Below are 12742 nucleotides of genomic sequence, written 5' to 3'. Positions count from 1 at the left end.
AAGTGTTTTGAACAGATAAATGGATAAAAAAGCATTGTGGTTATACAAGGTGGGGCAAAAGTAAGTTTCTAGTTGTATGTAAAGCAGAGTTTATTCTTGCTTTATGTAGTAATTGTTATATTAGTTTACAATGGGATATTATTCAGCCATGAGAAAGAAGGAAATCCTGTCATTTGCAATAAGTTGGATGGACCATGAAGACATTATTCTAAATGAGATATTAGAACAATACTCATCAATAAAAACAATGGGGCACTAATACATGCTACCAATCTGGATGAACCTTGAAAACATTATGCTAAGTCAAAGAAAACAGTCACAATAGATCAAATACTGTATAATTCCATTTATATAAAATGTTTAGAATAGTCAAGTCAATGGAGACAAAAAGTAAATTAATGGTTGTTATGGACTCAATGTTTGCGTTTCTCCAAAATTCATACGTTAAAGCCCTAAACCCCCAATATGGCTGTATTTGGGAAAGGGGCCTATAAGAAAGTTCAAAGGGGGTCTTAAAGGTATGGTCTTGATCTTTTAGGATTTGTGTCCTTATAAGAAGAGACACCAGAGTGCTCACTCTTTTTTCTTCATACTCACACATCAAAGAAAGGACAGGGGAAGACACAGAGAAAAGATGACATCTGAAAGACAGAAAGAGAGTCACAACTAGAAACCAGATTGTCTGGATCCTTGATCTTGGACTTCTAGTCTCAAAACTGTGATAAAATAAATTTATATTGTTTTAGACACTCAGTCTATGGTATTTGCTATGGCAGCTTGAATAGACTAATATATATTTTGATACTAAGAAGTGGGGCTTTGCTGTAACAAATACTGTAAAATGTGAAAGTGCTTTTCAACTGAGCAATGGTTAGAGGCTGAAGGAATTTTGAGGCTCATGCTAGAAAAATTCAAGATTGCCATGAAAGGATTGTTGGTAGAAATATGGACCTTAAAGACAATTCTGGTAAGAGCTCAGAAGGAAAAGAAGAAAGCTGGAGAGAAAGCTTTCATCTTTTTAAAGAATACATATATCATCATGACCAGAATGTTGGTAGAAATGTGGATGTTAAAGACCATTCTGGTAAAGTCTCAGATGGAAACAAGGACCAGCTTTCAAGAAAATGGAGGAAAGATTATCCTTGTTATAAAGTGATAAAGAACTTTGTGAAAATATATGTTAGTGTTTTCTGAAAGGTATAACTTGTGAGAGATGAAGTTAGATATTTAGCTGAGGAAATTTCTGAGCAAAATGTTAAAGGAATGACTTGGTTTTTCTTTACCTTACTAAAACACTAGAGTGGAAAAGTAAATTGAAGGAATTGTTCAACAAAAAGGAACAAGAACTTTAAGATTTGGAAAATTCACAGCCTATTCATATTGCAAAAGTGTACATGCTTCACAGAAACATTGAAGAGTGTGGCTGTACAACCATTTGATAAGATTAATATAGGTCTGAACCATGGTTTTCATAAGACATCTCAGCAGAAGCCAAGAATAAAGATGATAATATACCAGAAGAGACACTCTTGTTTGTACCAAGAAGAACAGGAAAATAGTTCTTAACTGAATAGTTAAGAACACGTGTAACCTTAAGAAATAGCAAATTCCCTTAAGGGAATCCAGACATCATCGGGGTGCCCCTCCCACCACAAGCTCAGAAGGCAAAACCTGTTTTCTACTCAGTCTCAAAAATTTCAGGGACAGTACTCCCCTCCTTAGTTTCAGAGGGTCAGGCCACTTCCATTCAAGCCTCCCCACAGAGCTGAAGGAGATGGGATGTTCTGCCGGACCCCTCAATGGATCTGCAGGGCAGAACATAGAAGCCAAGATGATAATTCTCAAGTCTTAAGGTTTAATGCAATTTACCTTGATAAGTTTTGGACTTGCTTGGGACCTGTCACCCTTTCTTCCTTTCAATTTCTCCCTTCTGAATGTCTGTCTATACCATGCCTATCCCACCACTCTATTTGTGAAGCACTAACTTATCTGGTTTCACAGGTTCATACCTAGAGAGAAATTTTCCCCACAATGAATCATATCATATCTGATCTAGATGTGGATGATATTTAGATGGAACCTTGGACTTTAGACTCCATGCTAGAATGAGTAAAATTTGAACAGGTGTTGAGATAGAATGAATATATTTTGCAAGTGAAAACAACATATGTTTTGAGGGACCAGGGCACAATGTTATGGACTGAATGTTTGTATCTCCCCTAAATTCATTTGTTAAAGACCTAAGGAGCAGTGTGGCTGTATTTGGAGATGTAGCTTCTAAGGAAGTCATTAAGATTAATGAGGTCATGAGGGTGGGATTCTTTTTTGTTAGAATTTGTTTCCTAATGAAAAGGGACATCAGAGTGCATCTCTGTCTCTGTCTTCCCATGCTCATGCATCAAAAAAAAAGGCATTGTGAAAACATAACAAGAAGGAGGATATCTGCAAGACAGAAAAGAGCTCTCACCAGAAAGAATCAGCCAAAACCTTTATCTCAGACTTCTAGCCTCCAGGCAGGTGAAAAAAAATAAATTTTTAATGTTCAGTCCACCTACTTGGTGGTATTTTGTTATGGCAGCAGAAGTAGACTAATACAGTTGCTTACATCAGAGAGGTAGGTAGGTATTGTACGAAATGGTGACTACTAATGAGTACAGCACTTCTTTCTAGGGAAATAAAAATGTTCTAAATTGATTGTGCAATGGTTGTACAAGTGAATATACTAAAAATATTGTATAATATATGTTAAATGGGTGAGTCATTTAGTATGTGAATGATATTTCAATAATGCTTTCAATAAAAAATTAAATCATGTTTTATTGGTGGGAGGTGGGAGAGAGGTGGGAGCAGAGTCCACTTCCCTTCGGCACCAGTAAACACCTAGCTGATCTGAGGAACAGAGCGAACAGCCAACGGTATTCCAGTATATATGAATATCGGAGACCAAAGATAGAGGACATTGAAAGATCAGACAGTAAGAAGAGTGCTCAAGGACAATAGGTCCCTGGGACCAGCATGGGGACCAGGGCGGCTGAAGCCCCCGGCCTGGGCACAGGGTCTGCTACAGGATTCTTGGGAGAGAGTCAGGCTGGGCTGTGTGAGAGGCCAGGTGCTTGTCTGCACTAGGGGGGCTTGAATAGGAAGAATTTCTCAAAAAGAAAAAGAGAAAATAGAGGCACTCAGTGGCTAGTTAGAGAACTCTCCGCAGCAGCCGCAGCCTCGGGGCCCCTATCCCCTCAGCCCTGGACTGTGAATGCGGGATAAGTAACCCCAGCTCTCACCTGAAGCCCCGCAGGTGCACATACATATCACCGGACTGGGCGCCCACAACTGAAACTATGGGTGGGCGCACGCCCTGATAAGCGACCCAGCTGCCTGGGCACACACATACAAAGTGCCTGGGTGTGTGCACACCTCCATCAGTGATGTGGGAGCCCACACCTGAAATCCCACCTGGGCGCCCACACCTGAAACATTGGGTGGGTGCGCATCTGGATCTGCCCTCACAACGGCCTGGAGCCCGCGAGCGACCACACCAAAAAGCTCTGGTTCTGAACAACACCCACCCAGCCCATGCACACAGAGCCCTGCAGGACCTACTGGCTCTCTAGGAGGAAGGCAGAACACCCAGCAGAGGGGAGCTACAGGGCTAGGGGAGACTGCAGTCCCCTGAAAGACCTGACCCAGTAGGGGGCTGAACTACCGGAAGGAACACTGAGAGCCCCTAGCATCAAAGACAGCAAAGAGCAAGAAGGTGGACTGTGAGTTGCCCCTAATTGGTGCAACTCAAGAACAGCACAACTGGTGAACTAAAGGCATAGGGGGGAGCAGAAGAACCCTGAGGAACTGGACTGAAGGCTGAACAACAGCGAAGAGTGTGGCTCAAGAAGGGAGAAAAGTGAAACCAATCCTTCCAGCCATCCACTCCCGTTCCACAGACAGGAAGACCAGCAGAACTAACCTAACCGTTTTAAAGCCAGCAGAAGACCTTTTTTTTTTTTTCCTTTCCTCCTTTCCCCATGAATTCCTTCTTCCTTTCTGTCCTTCTTTCTTTTTTTATTCCTTCTTCCTTCCATTCTTTACCTTTTTTTCCTTCTTCCTGCCTTCCCTTATTTATTTATTTTTGTTTTAACTTCTGTTAAAATTCCTTCTTCTTATCTTTCCTCCAATCTTTTTTTATTACTTCTTCCTTCCTTCCTCCCTTCCTTCCTTCCTTCCATTCCTTTTCTATTCCCTTTTTCCCTCCTTCCCTTCTCCTTTTTTTCTTCTTTTTTTTCCCCTTCTTTCTCCTTTTACCACAGGTGAAACAATAAAACCTGAAGCGCTGAAAAGACCAGAATTAGACCGTGTTAGACCCATAAATGTCAGCTAAAGACCAGTGAGCACACGAGATTAAGGAGGTGGCACCACTGAATCCCATTGGCATTCTATCATAGAAGTCAGTCCATACCATAAACCCAGGGAATCAGAACAGATAAATTTAAGAAGCAGAGACTAACAAGAACACTGTCACAAACAATGGGAAGACAAAGAAACAATCCCCAAATGAAAGGAAAGGAGGAAGCCTCAGAAAGAATGCTAAGTGAAAAAGAGACAAGTCAACTATCAGATACTGAGTACAAAGCAATGGTTATCAGGATGCTCACTGAGCTCACAGAGAACTACCAGAAACTACAGGGAAACTACAATGAACTCACTGCAAACTATATCAACATGAAAAAGGAAATAGAAACTATCAACAAGGGCCAAGAGGAAATGAAGAATACAATTTCTGAACTGAAGAACACAGTAGAAGGAATGAAAAGCAGACTTGATGAAGCAGAGGATCAGATCAGCGAGCTGGAGGACACAGTAGAAAAAAAACACCCAGAAATAGCAAGAAAAGGAAAAGAGGCTCAGAAAGAATGAAGAGGGATTAAGGGAAATGCAGGACAACATGAAACGTAACAATATCCATATAATAGGAATACCAGAAGGAGAAGAAGAAGAGCAAGGGATAGAAAACCTGTTTAAAAAAGTAATGATGGAAAATTTCCCTAATCTGAGGAGAGAAAAAGTCACCCAAATCCAAGAAACACAGAGAGTCCCAAGCAAGAGGAACCCAAAGACACCCACTGCAAGACACATCATAATTAAAATGGCAAATTTCCAAGACAAAGAGAGGATCTTAAAGGCAGTAAGGGAGAAAAAGGAAGTAACATACAGGGAGCCCCAATAAGGTTAGCAACTGACTTCTCAATGGAAATGCTCCAAGCCAGAAGACAATGGCAAAAAATATTCCAAGTAATGAGAAACAGAGGCCTGCAACCAAGGCTACTTTACCCAGCAAGGCTCTCAATCAACATAGAAGGCCAAATAAAGAGTTTCCCAGACAAAAGAAGTCTAAAAGAATACACTTCCACCAAACCAGCTCTGCAAGAGATGCTAAAGGGACTGCTTTAAGGAAAGGAAGGAAAAGAGAAAGACAGAGGAACACAGGTAGGAATAAAGGCAATGAATAACTTCCTATCAATAATAACCTTAAAGGTAAATAGATTAAATGCTCCAATCAAAAGACATAGAAGAGCTGAATGGATAAGAAAACATGACCCACACATATGCTGCCTACAAGAGACCCATCTCAGGACAAAAGACTTACACAGACTGAAAGTGAAGGGCTGGAAACAAATTTTCCAAGCAAATGGACACGAAAAAAAAAGCAGGGGTAGCAATACTCATATCAGACAAAATAGACTTCCAAAGAAGGGCCATAAAGAGAGACCCAGAAGGTCACTTCATAATACTCAAAGGAAGAATCCACGAAGAGGACATAAACATTGTAAATATATATGCACCCAGCATAGGAGCACCCAAATACATAAAGAAAATCTTGGAGGATTTCAAGAAAGATATTGACAGCAACACAATTATAGTAGGGGACTTAACACCCCACTATCAAAAATGGACGGGTCTTCCCAACAAAATATCAAAAAGGGTACTGTGTCACTTAATACCCGAGAGGAAATGGACTTAACTGATATATATAGAGCTTTTATTCCCAAAGAAGCAAAATACACATTCTTTTCAAGTGTCCATGGAACTTTTTCAAAGATAGACCACATGATAGGACACAAAACAAGCCTAAACAAATTCAAGAAAATTGAAATCATATCAAGCATTTTCTCTGACCACAAGGGACTGAAACTAGAAACCAACCCCAAAGGAAAAAACCCAAAACACTCAAAATCATGGAGACTGAATAGCGTGCTATTAAACAATGAATGGGTCAAGAACGAGATTAGGGAAGAAATCAAAAACTTCCTGGAAACAAATGAAATGAACTCACAACAACCCAAAACCTATGGGACACAGCAAAGGCAGTCCTGAGAGGGAAATTCATAGCAATACACGCCTACCTTAAAAAGATAGGAATATTTCAAACAAACAACCTAACCCTATGCCTACAAGAACTGGAGGAACAACAACAAAGACAGCCCAGAGCAAGCAGAAGGAAGGAAATAACCAAGATCAGGGCAGAGTTAAATGACATAGAGACTAAAAGCACAATTGTAAGGATCAATGAATCCAGGAGCTGGTTCTTTGAAAAGATAAACAAAATCAACAAGCCTTTAAGTAGGCTCATCAAGAAAAAAGAGAGGATCCAAATAAACACAATTAGAAATGAAAGAGGAGAGACTACAACCGATACCACAGAAATACAAAGGACTGTAAGAAATTACTATGAAGAACTGTACGCTAGAAAATTTGAAAACCTACGTGAAATGGAAAAATTTTAGAAAAATATAACCTTCCAAAACTCAATGAAAAAGAAGCACAAAGCCTGCACAGACCACTAACAGCTGATGAAATTGAAACAATAATCAAAAAGCTTCCGACACACAAAAGCCCTGGACCAGATGGTTTCACAGGAGAATTCTACAGAGCATTTAAGGGGGAGCTAACCCCCATCCTCCACAGATTATTTCAAAAAATTCAAGAAGATGGAAGACTCCGAAACTCGTTTTATCAAGCCAACATCATCCTAATCCCAAAACCAGATGAAGACATAACAAAGAAAGAAACCCTCAGGCCAATATCACTGATGAACGTAGATGCTAAAATCCTCAACAAAATATTGGCAAACCGCATCCAGCAATACATTAAAAAGATCATACACCATGACCAAGTGGGATTCATCTCAGGGATGCAAGGATGGTACAATATTCGCAAATCAATAAACATAATACATCACATCAATAACTGCAAAGACAAAAATCACATGATTATATCAATAGATGTGGAAAAAGCATTTGATTAGATACAGCACCCATTTCTGATAACAACACTCAGCAAAGTGGGAATAAAGGGAGCATTCCTCAACATAATAAAGGCCATATATGAGAGACCTACAGCCAACATCATACTCAATGGACAAAAACTTAGAGCTTTTCCACTAAGATCAGGAACAACACAAGGATGCCCTCTCTCACCACTCCTATTCAACATAGTATTGGAAGTCCTAGCCACAGCAATCAGACAAGAAAAAGAAATAAAAGGCATCCAGATTGGAAAGGAGGAAATGAAACTGTTTGCAGACGACATGATAGTGTACATGGAAAATCCTATAGACTCCCCCAAAAAACTACTCGACCTAATAAATGAATTTGGCAAAACAGCTAGATACAAAGTCAATACTCAGAAATCATAGGCATTCCTGTACGCCAACAACGAAACTGCAGAAACAGAAATCAGGAAAAAAATCCCATTTGATATAGCAACAAGAAAAATAAAGTACCTAGGAATAAACCTAACCTAGGAGGTAAAAGACCTGTACTCAGAAAACTACACAACACTGAAGAAAGAAATTAAGGAAGACACAAACAAATGGAAGCATGTACCATGCTCATGGATTGGAAGAATTCACATCATCAAAATGGCCATACTACCCAAAGCAATTTATAGATTCAAAGCAATCCTTATTAGAGTACCCATGACATATTTCACAGATATAGAACACACATTTCAGAAATTTATATGGAACCATAAATGACCCCAAATACCTGCAGCAATTTTGAGAAAGAAGAACAAAGCAGGAGGGATCACAATACCTGATATCAAACTGTATTACAAGACCACTGTAATCAAAACAGCCTGGTACTGGCATAGAAACAGGCATATAGATCAGTGGAACAGAACAGAGAGCCCCGAAATAAAACCCAAGTCTTTACGGTCAATTAATATTTGACAACGGAGGCAGGAACATAAATGGAGCAAAAACAACCTCTTCAACAGATGATGTTGAGAGATCTGGACAGCTATGTGTAAAAAAATGAAACTCAATCACCAACTTACACCATACACGAAAATAAATTCAATATGGATAAAAGACTTAAATATAAGTCTTAACACCATAAAAGTCCTAGAAGAAAACATTGGCAGGAAAATCTCAGACATTCCACGCAGCAAAATCCTCACAGACACATACCCTAAAGCAAGGGACATAAAGGAAAGGATAAACAAATGGGACCTCATCAAAATAAAAAGTTTCTGCATGGCTAAAGAAAACAGTATTAAAATACAAAGAGAACCAACACTATGGGAAAACATATTTGCCAATGATACCTCAGACAAGGGCCTGATGTCCAAAATATATAAAGAACTCACACGACTGCACTCCAGGAAGACAAACAACCCAATTTAAAAATGGGCAAAAGACTTGAACAGACACTTCTCCAAGGAAGACAGACAGAGGGCCCAGAGACATATGAAAACATGCTCAACATCACTAGCCATCAGAGAGATGCAAATTAAAACCACAATGAGGTACCATCTCACACCAGTTAGAGTGGCCAACATAAACAAATCCACAAACAAATGTTGGAGAGGATGCGGAGAAAAGGGAACCCTCGTGCACTGTTGGTGGGAATGCAGACTGGTGCGGCCACTGTGGAAAACAGTATAGAATTTCCTCAGGAAACTAAAAATGGAACTGCCCTTTGACCCAGCAATTCCGCTGCTGGGATTATACCCTAAGAACCCTGAAACACCCATCCAAAAGAACCTATGCACCCCAATGTTCATAGCAGCACAATTTACAATAGCCAAGTACTGGAAGCAACCTAAGTGCCCATCAGCAAACGAGTGGATCCAAAAACTATGGTATATTTACACAATGGAATTCTATGCAGCAGAGAGAAAGAAGGAGCTTATACCTTTTCCAACAGCATGGATGAAACTGGAGAGCATTATGCTAAGTGAAATAAGCCAGGCAGTGAGGGACAAATACCATATAATCTCACCTTTAACTGGAACATAATCAACAAAAGAAAAAAGCAAACAAAATATAACCAGAGACATTGAAGTTAAGAACAATCTAACAATCACCAAGGGAGAGTGGGGTGGGGACAGTGAGGCTAGGGCATTACAGGACATACTATAAAGGACACATGGATGGGATCAAGGGGGAGGGTGGAGGTGGGGGATGGAGGCGGGTTCAGCCGGGGTGGGGTAGAGAGATGTGGAGAAAAGGCATACAACTGTAACTGAATAACAATATTTTTTTTAATCCTTTAAGATAGAATAAATTAACGAAGATCTGGTAATGTTTTGCTTTCTATTATTTGGAACAATTTATGTAAATGTTTGTGGAAACTTCCTACTCTTTACAAAGTTATTTTTTTATCTGAGATGGATACTTTTCCACAAGTGTCTTCCATCATTCAATAATCAAATTACACTGCCATGTTCTTGATTTTGCAGAAATTGCATTTTTAATGAATTGTTAGGATTCACGTTGCTCATTTTTTCTTGAAATTCTTCAGAGATGCTTTACATGTATGTAGAAGGTACACTCCATCAAGGACTTATCTTTTATATATCCTGCTGGAACTCATAGCTCTGAATTAATTTCCTATTCATTTTCCTGACATTTTATGTATTTTCCCTAACATTTTATTCAGTGATCCAAATAACTTTATTTTATATCTTTTTCAATGCCTTTTTGACATCTGCTTTCTGTTCCTCATGTATACTTTTAAAAAATTTTTTCTCGCTTCTGTAAAAAAATAATAGTTTATGATTTGTACTTAAAATTTACAATATTTTAAAATACTACATATAGAAAACAGCACTAAATTTTAGTAATAGTTAAATTTTATATTAATTTTAATAACAAATAAATATCCATAATAATTTAGAGGTTATAAAAAAGAATCTCTGATTTATATCTATGTAGTATAGTTTATTCACAGTAATGGATGTCATTCATTAAATGCTTCATTAGTAATTCATGTCATAATGAAGGTATTGTTTTATTTAAATTAATAGTAAAGCAATATTATCTGGTACAGTGCAGGCTATTCTGATGAGTAACCAGAATTGAATACCACACTACAAGACTGATGATGCTAACTTGTCCTATCTGTTCTGGACCTATGGGACATTTCAAATGAAAATTACAATTTGGGGTAGTCTATGAAGCTTTCAGTTTCAGGAGTACACATACCAGTCACTTTATTTTGCGCCCAAATGTTACCTTTATATTTTTGAGTTATTCTATATAATTTATTTTCTACCTCATTACATTAATGAATTTAGAATGCTTAAAAGTGGACCAACAAAGACTAGGAAAGGTGGCCTATGAAACTAGGAGATCCAGCTATAGGCATTAGGAACTGGGGAGAGGGCTTAGAAGAGTCAAATACTTAAACCATCTACTATGTGCAAGGCAGTAGGTATTTGCATTAGGAAATGCACTGGATGTGAAATTAGAATCCCTGGGTTTAAATATAAATTCCTATGCTGACTTGCTATGAAACAATGGGTATAATAGTGTGATGATTAAGAGAGAAGGAGCTGGAACAGACTACTTAAAATTCAAATGCTCCATGTGATCTCCATTTCTGTGGTTCTGTTCCAGGGGGGAGAGGTACAGAGAATAAGTAGCATGGTAGGTAGAAAATAGACAGAGGGAGGGTAATAATAGTATAGGAAATTTAGAAACCAAAGAACTTATATGTATGACCCATGGACATGAACTATAGGATGGGAATGTGAGAGGGAGGGGGTGTGCAGGATGGACTGGAGTGAAGGGGGGGAATGGGACAACTGTAATAGCATAATCAATAAAATATATTTAAAAAAATAAAAAATAAAATTCAAATGCTGGCTCTATATTACCTTGGCAAGTTGCATGACTACTATGTGCCTCAATTGCCCTCCTGTAAAATGAGTATGATGATAATAATAGTACTTACTTTATACAATTGTTATGAAGATGAAATGGGATGACATTCATAAAACACACAGATTGATTTCCAGTACATTCTGTTCAATGTTAAATTTAATTATTATCATTGGCATTTATTGAATATTAGAATAAGAGCTTCCCTATTTCTTTTTCTTTTTTTGAATTTTAAAACAGTTCCTGTTTATTAACTGAACAGATTACAAAAATGACCATGGTAAATACCGTAGTTCATCTTTCTAATAAGCCTGGTTGATCTGGTCCTCCCTGTTACCAGCATCTCCACCTTCTACAAAATGTGTGGTCCTTTTCTTCATTCCGCCTCATGCAGAAGATAGTTTGAAGGGCCACAGGAAGTCGTTTGCTTCTTTGAAGCATTTTCCAAAGGTATAGATCTCACGAATCAGATCCTCCATATAGATGATGCCATATTTACCAAGAGATCATGTAATCAATGTGTTATCTGTCAGGGCAATTCGTTTTTTGTTGATTTTCCTATAACCAAGCTTGTAGATCAATTCATTTACTGACTTCAGGTTTGGGTACCCTCATGCAATATATGGTTGCACAATACTCAGCATGTTCATTGAAGACTTGTTGAGCTTAACAAAGGTGACATTGAAGGTCTGGCAAAGGTGAAGAAGCTGCAGCACCTTTTGGACCTTTGGGCTCACACCACTGATACCTCTGATCCTGATGAAAAATGCCAATTTAGGTTTTGCAGGTACATAGAAGTTGCCAGCTTTTCTTGCCATTTGAATCTCAGTTCTGTACATGTGCCTATATCCCTTGTGATAGTGCTTGGCTTTTTCATAGATAAGCTTCCTCCCTGCCTTTCAAAGCATCTTTTGGGCAAACTTCTTTCTCAGGCACTTGATTTTCAGCTCTGTGAAATTCCTTCGCTTTTTCTTAATGGTTTCTGGCACAGCAGGAAACTTCTTCTTTTCTTCTGTACCTTCCATGGTTTCAGATGAAAAAAGAGGAGACAGAGCTTCCCTATTTCTAGGTTGTTGTCAATATTAAATGGTATATTTATATATTCACTTCTCAAAATTCATTATGTACATTCTATATGGTGGGTATCATTCAATATGCAGTATTTTTATATCCAGATGATTCAGAAACACCCTCAAGAAGCTTAAAATCTGGTAAGGGAGATAAAATAATTGCATAAACTGGTAGAATGCAGTGTAGAAAGTTACCATATGCTAAAACAGGTACAGATGACATGCTTCATGAATTCAAGGAAACAAATGATCATTTCCTAGTGGAGCTATCAGTAGGGACTTGATGGATGTGCTAACATTTACTTCAGGGTCTAAAAGGAAGCTAGGATTTGGAGATGAAAAGTATGGAAGAAAGGACAAAGCCATTCCTGGTGCCAGGCAGTGTAGGGAAAAGTATGAAGGTAGTTAAGACTAGCCAGATACATAAAACTGCCTTAAGCTGGAAAGTGCTCATTTCCACATTTTCAGTCTTGAATCTTTTGGCTCTCACAGAAAAACATTCATATACATT

At 38.5% G+C, this 12742-nt stretch overlaps 1 pseudogene; it reads right to left on the bottom strand.

The window, feature by feature from the left end:
• Positions 1-11411: 11411 nt before the first annotated feature.
• Positions 11412-12186, bottom strand: LOC112300005 (large ribosomal subunit protein uL30 pseudogene; annotated as a pseudogene).
• Positions 12187-12742: the final 556 nt, after the last annotated feature.

This window comes from Desmodus rotundus, chromosome X, assembly GCF_022682495.2.
Source record: "Desmodus rotundus isolate HL8 chromosome X, HLdesRot8A.1, whole genome shotgun sequence".
NCBI lineage: Eukaryota > Metazoa > Chordata > Mammalia > Chiroptera > Phyllostomidae > Desmodus > Desmodus rotundus.
This window is presented reverse-complemented; position numbering and strand designations above follow the sequence as displayed.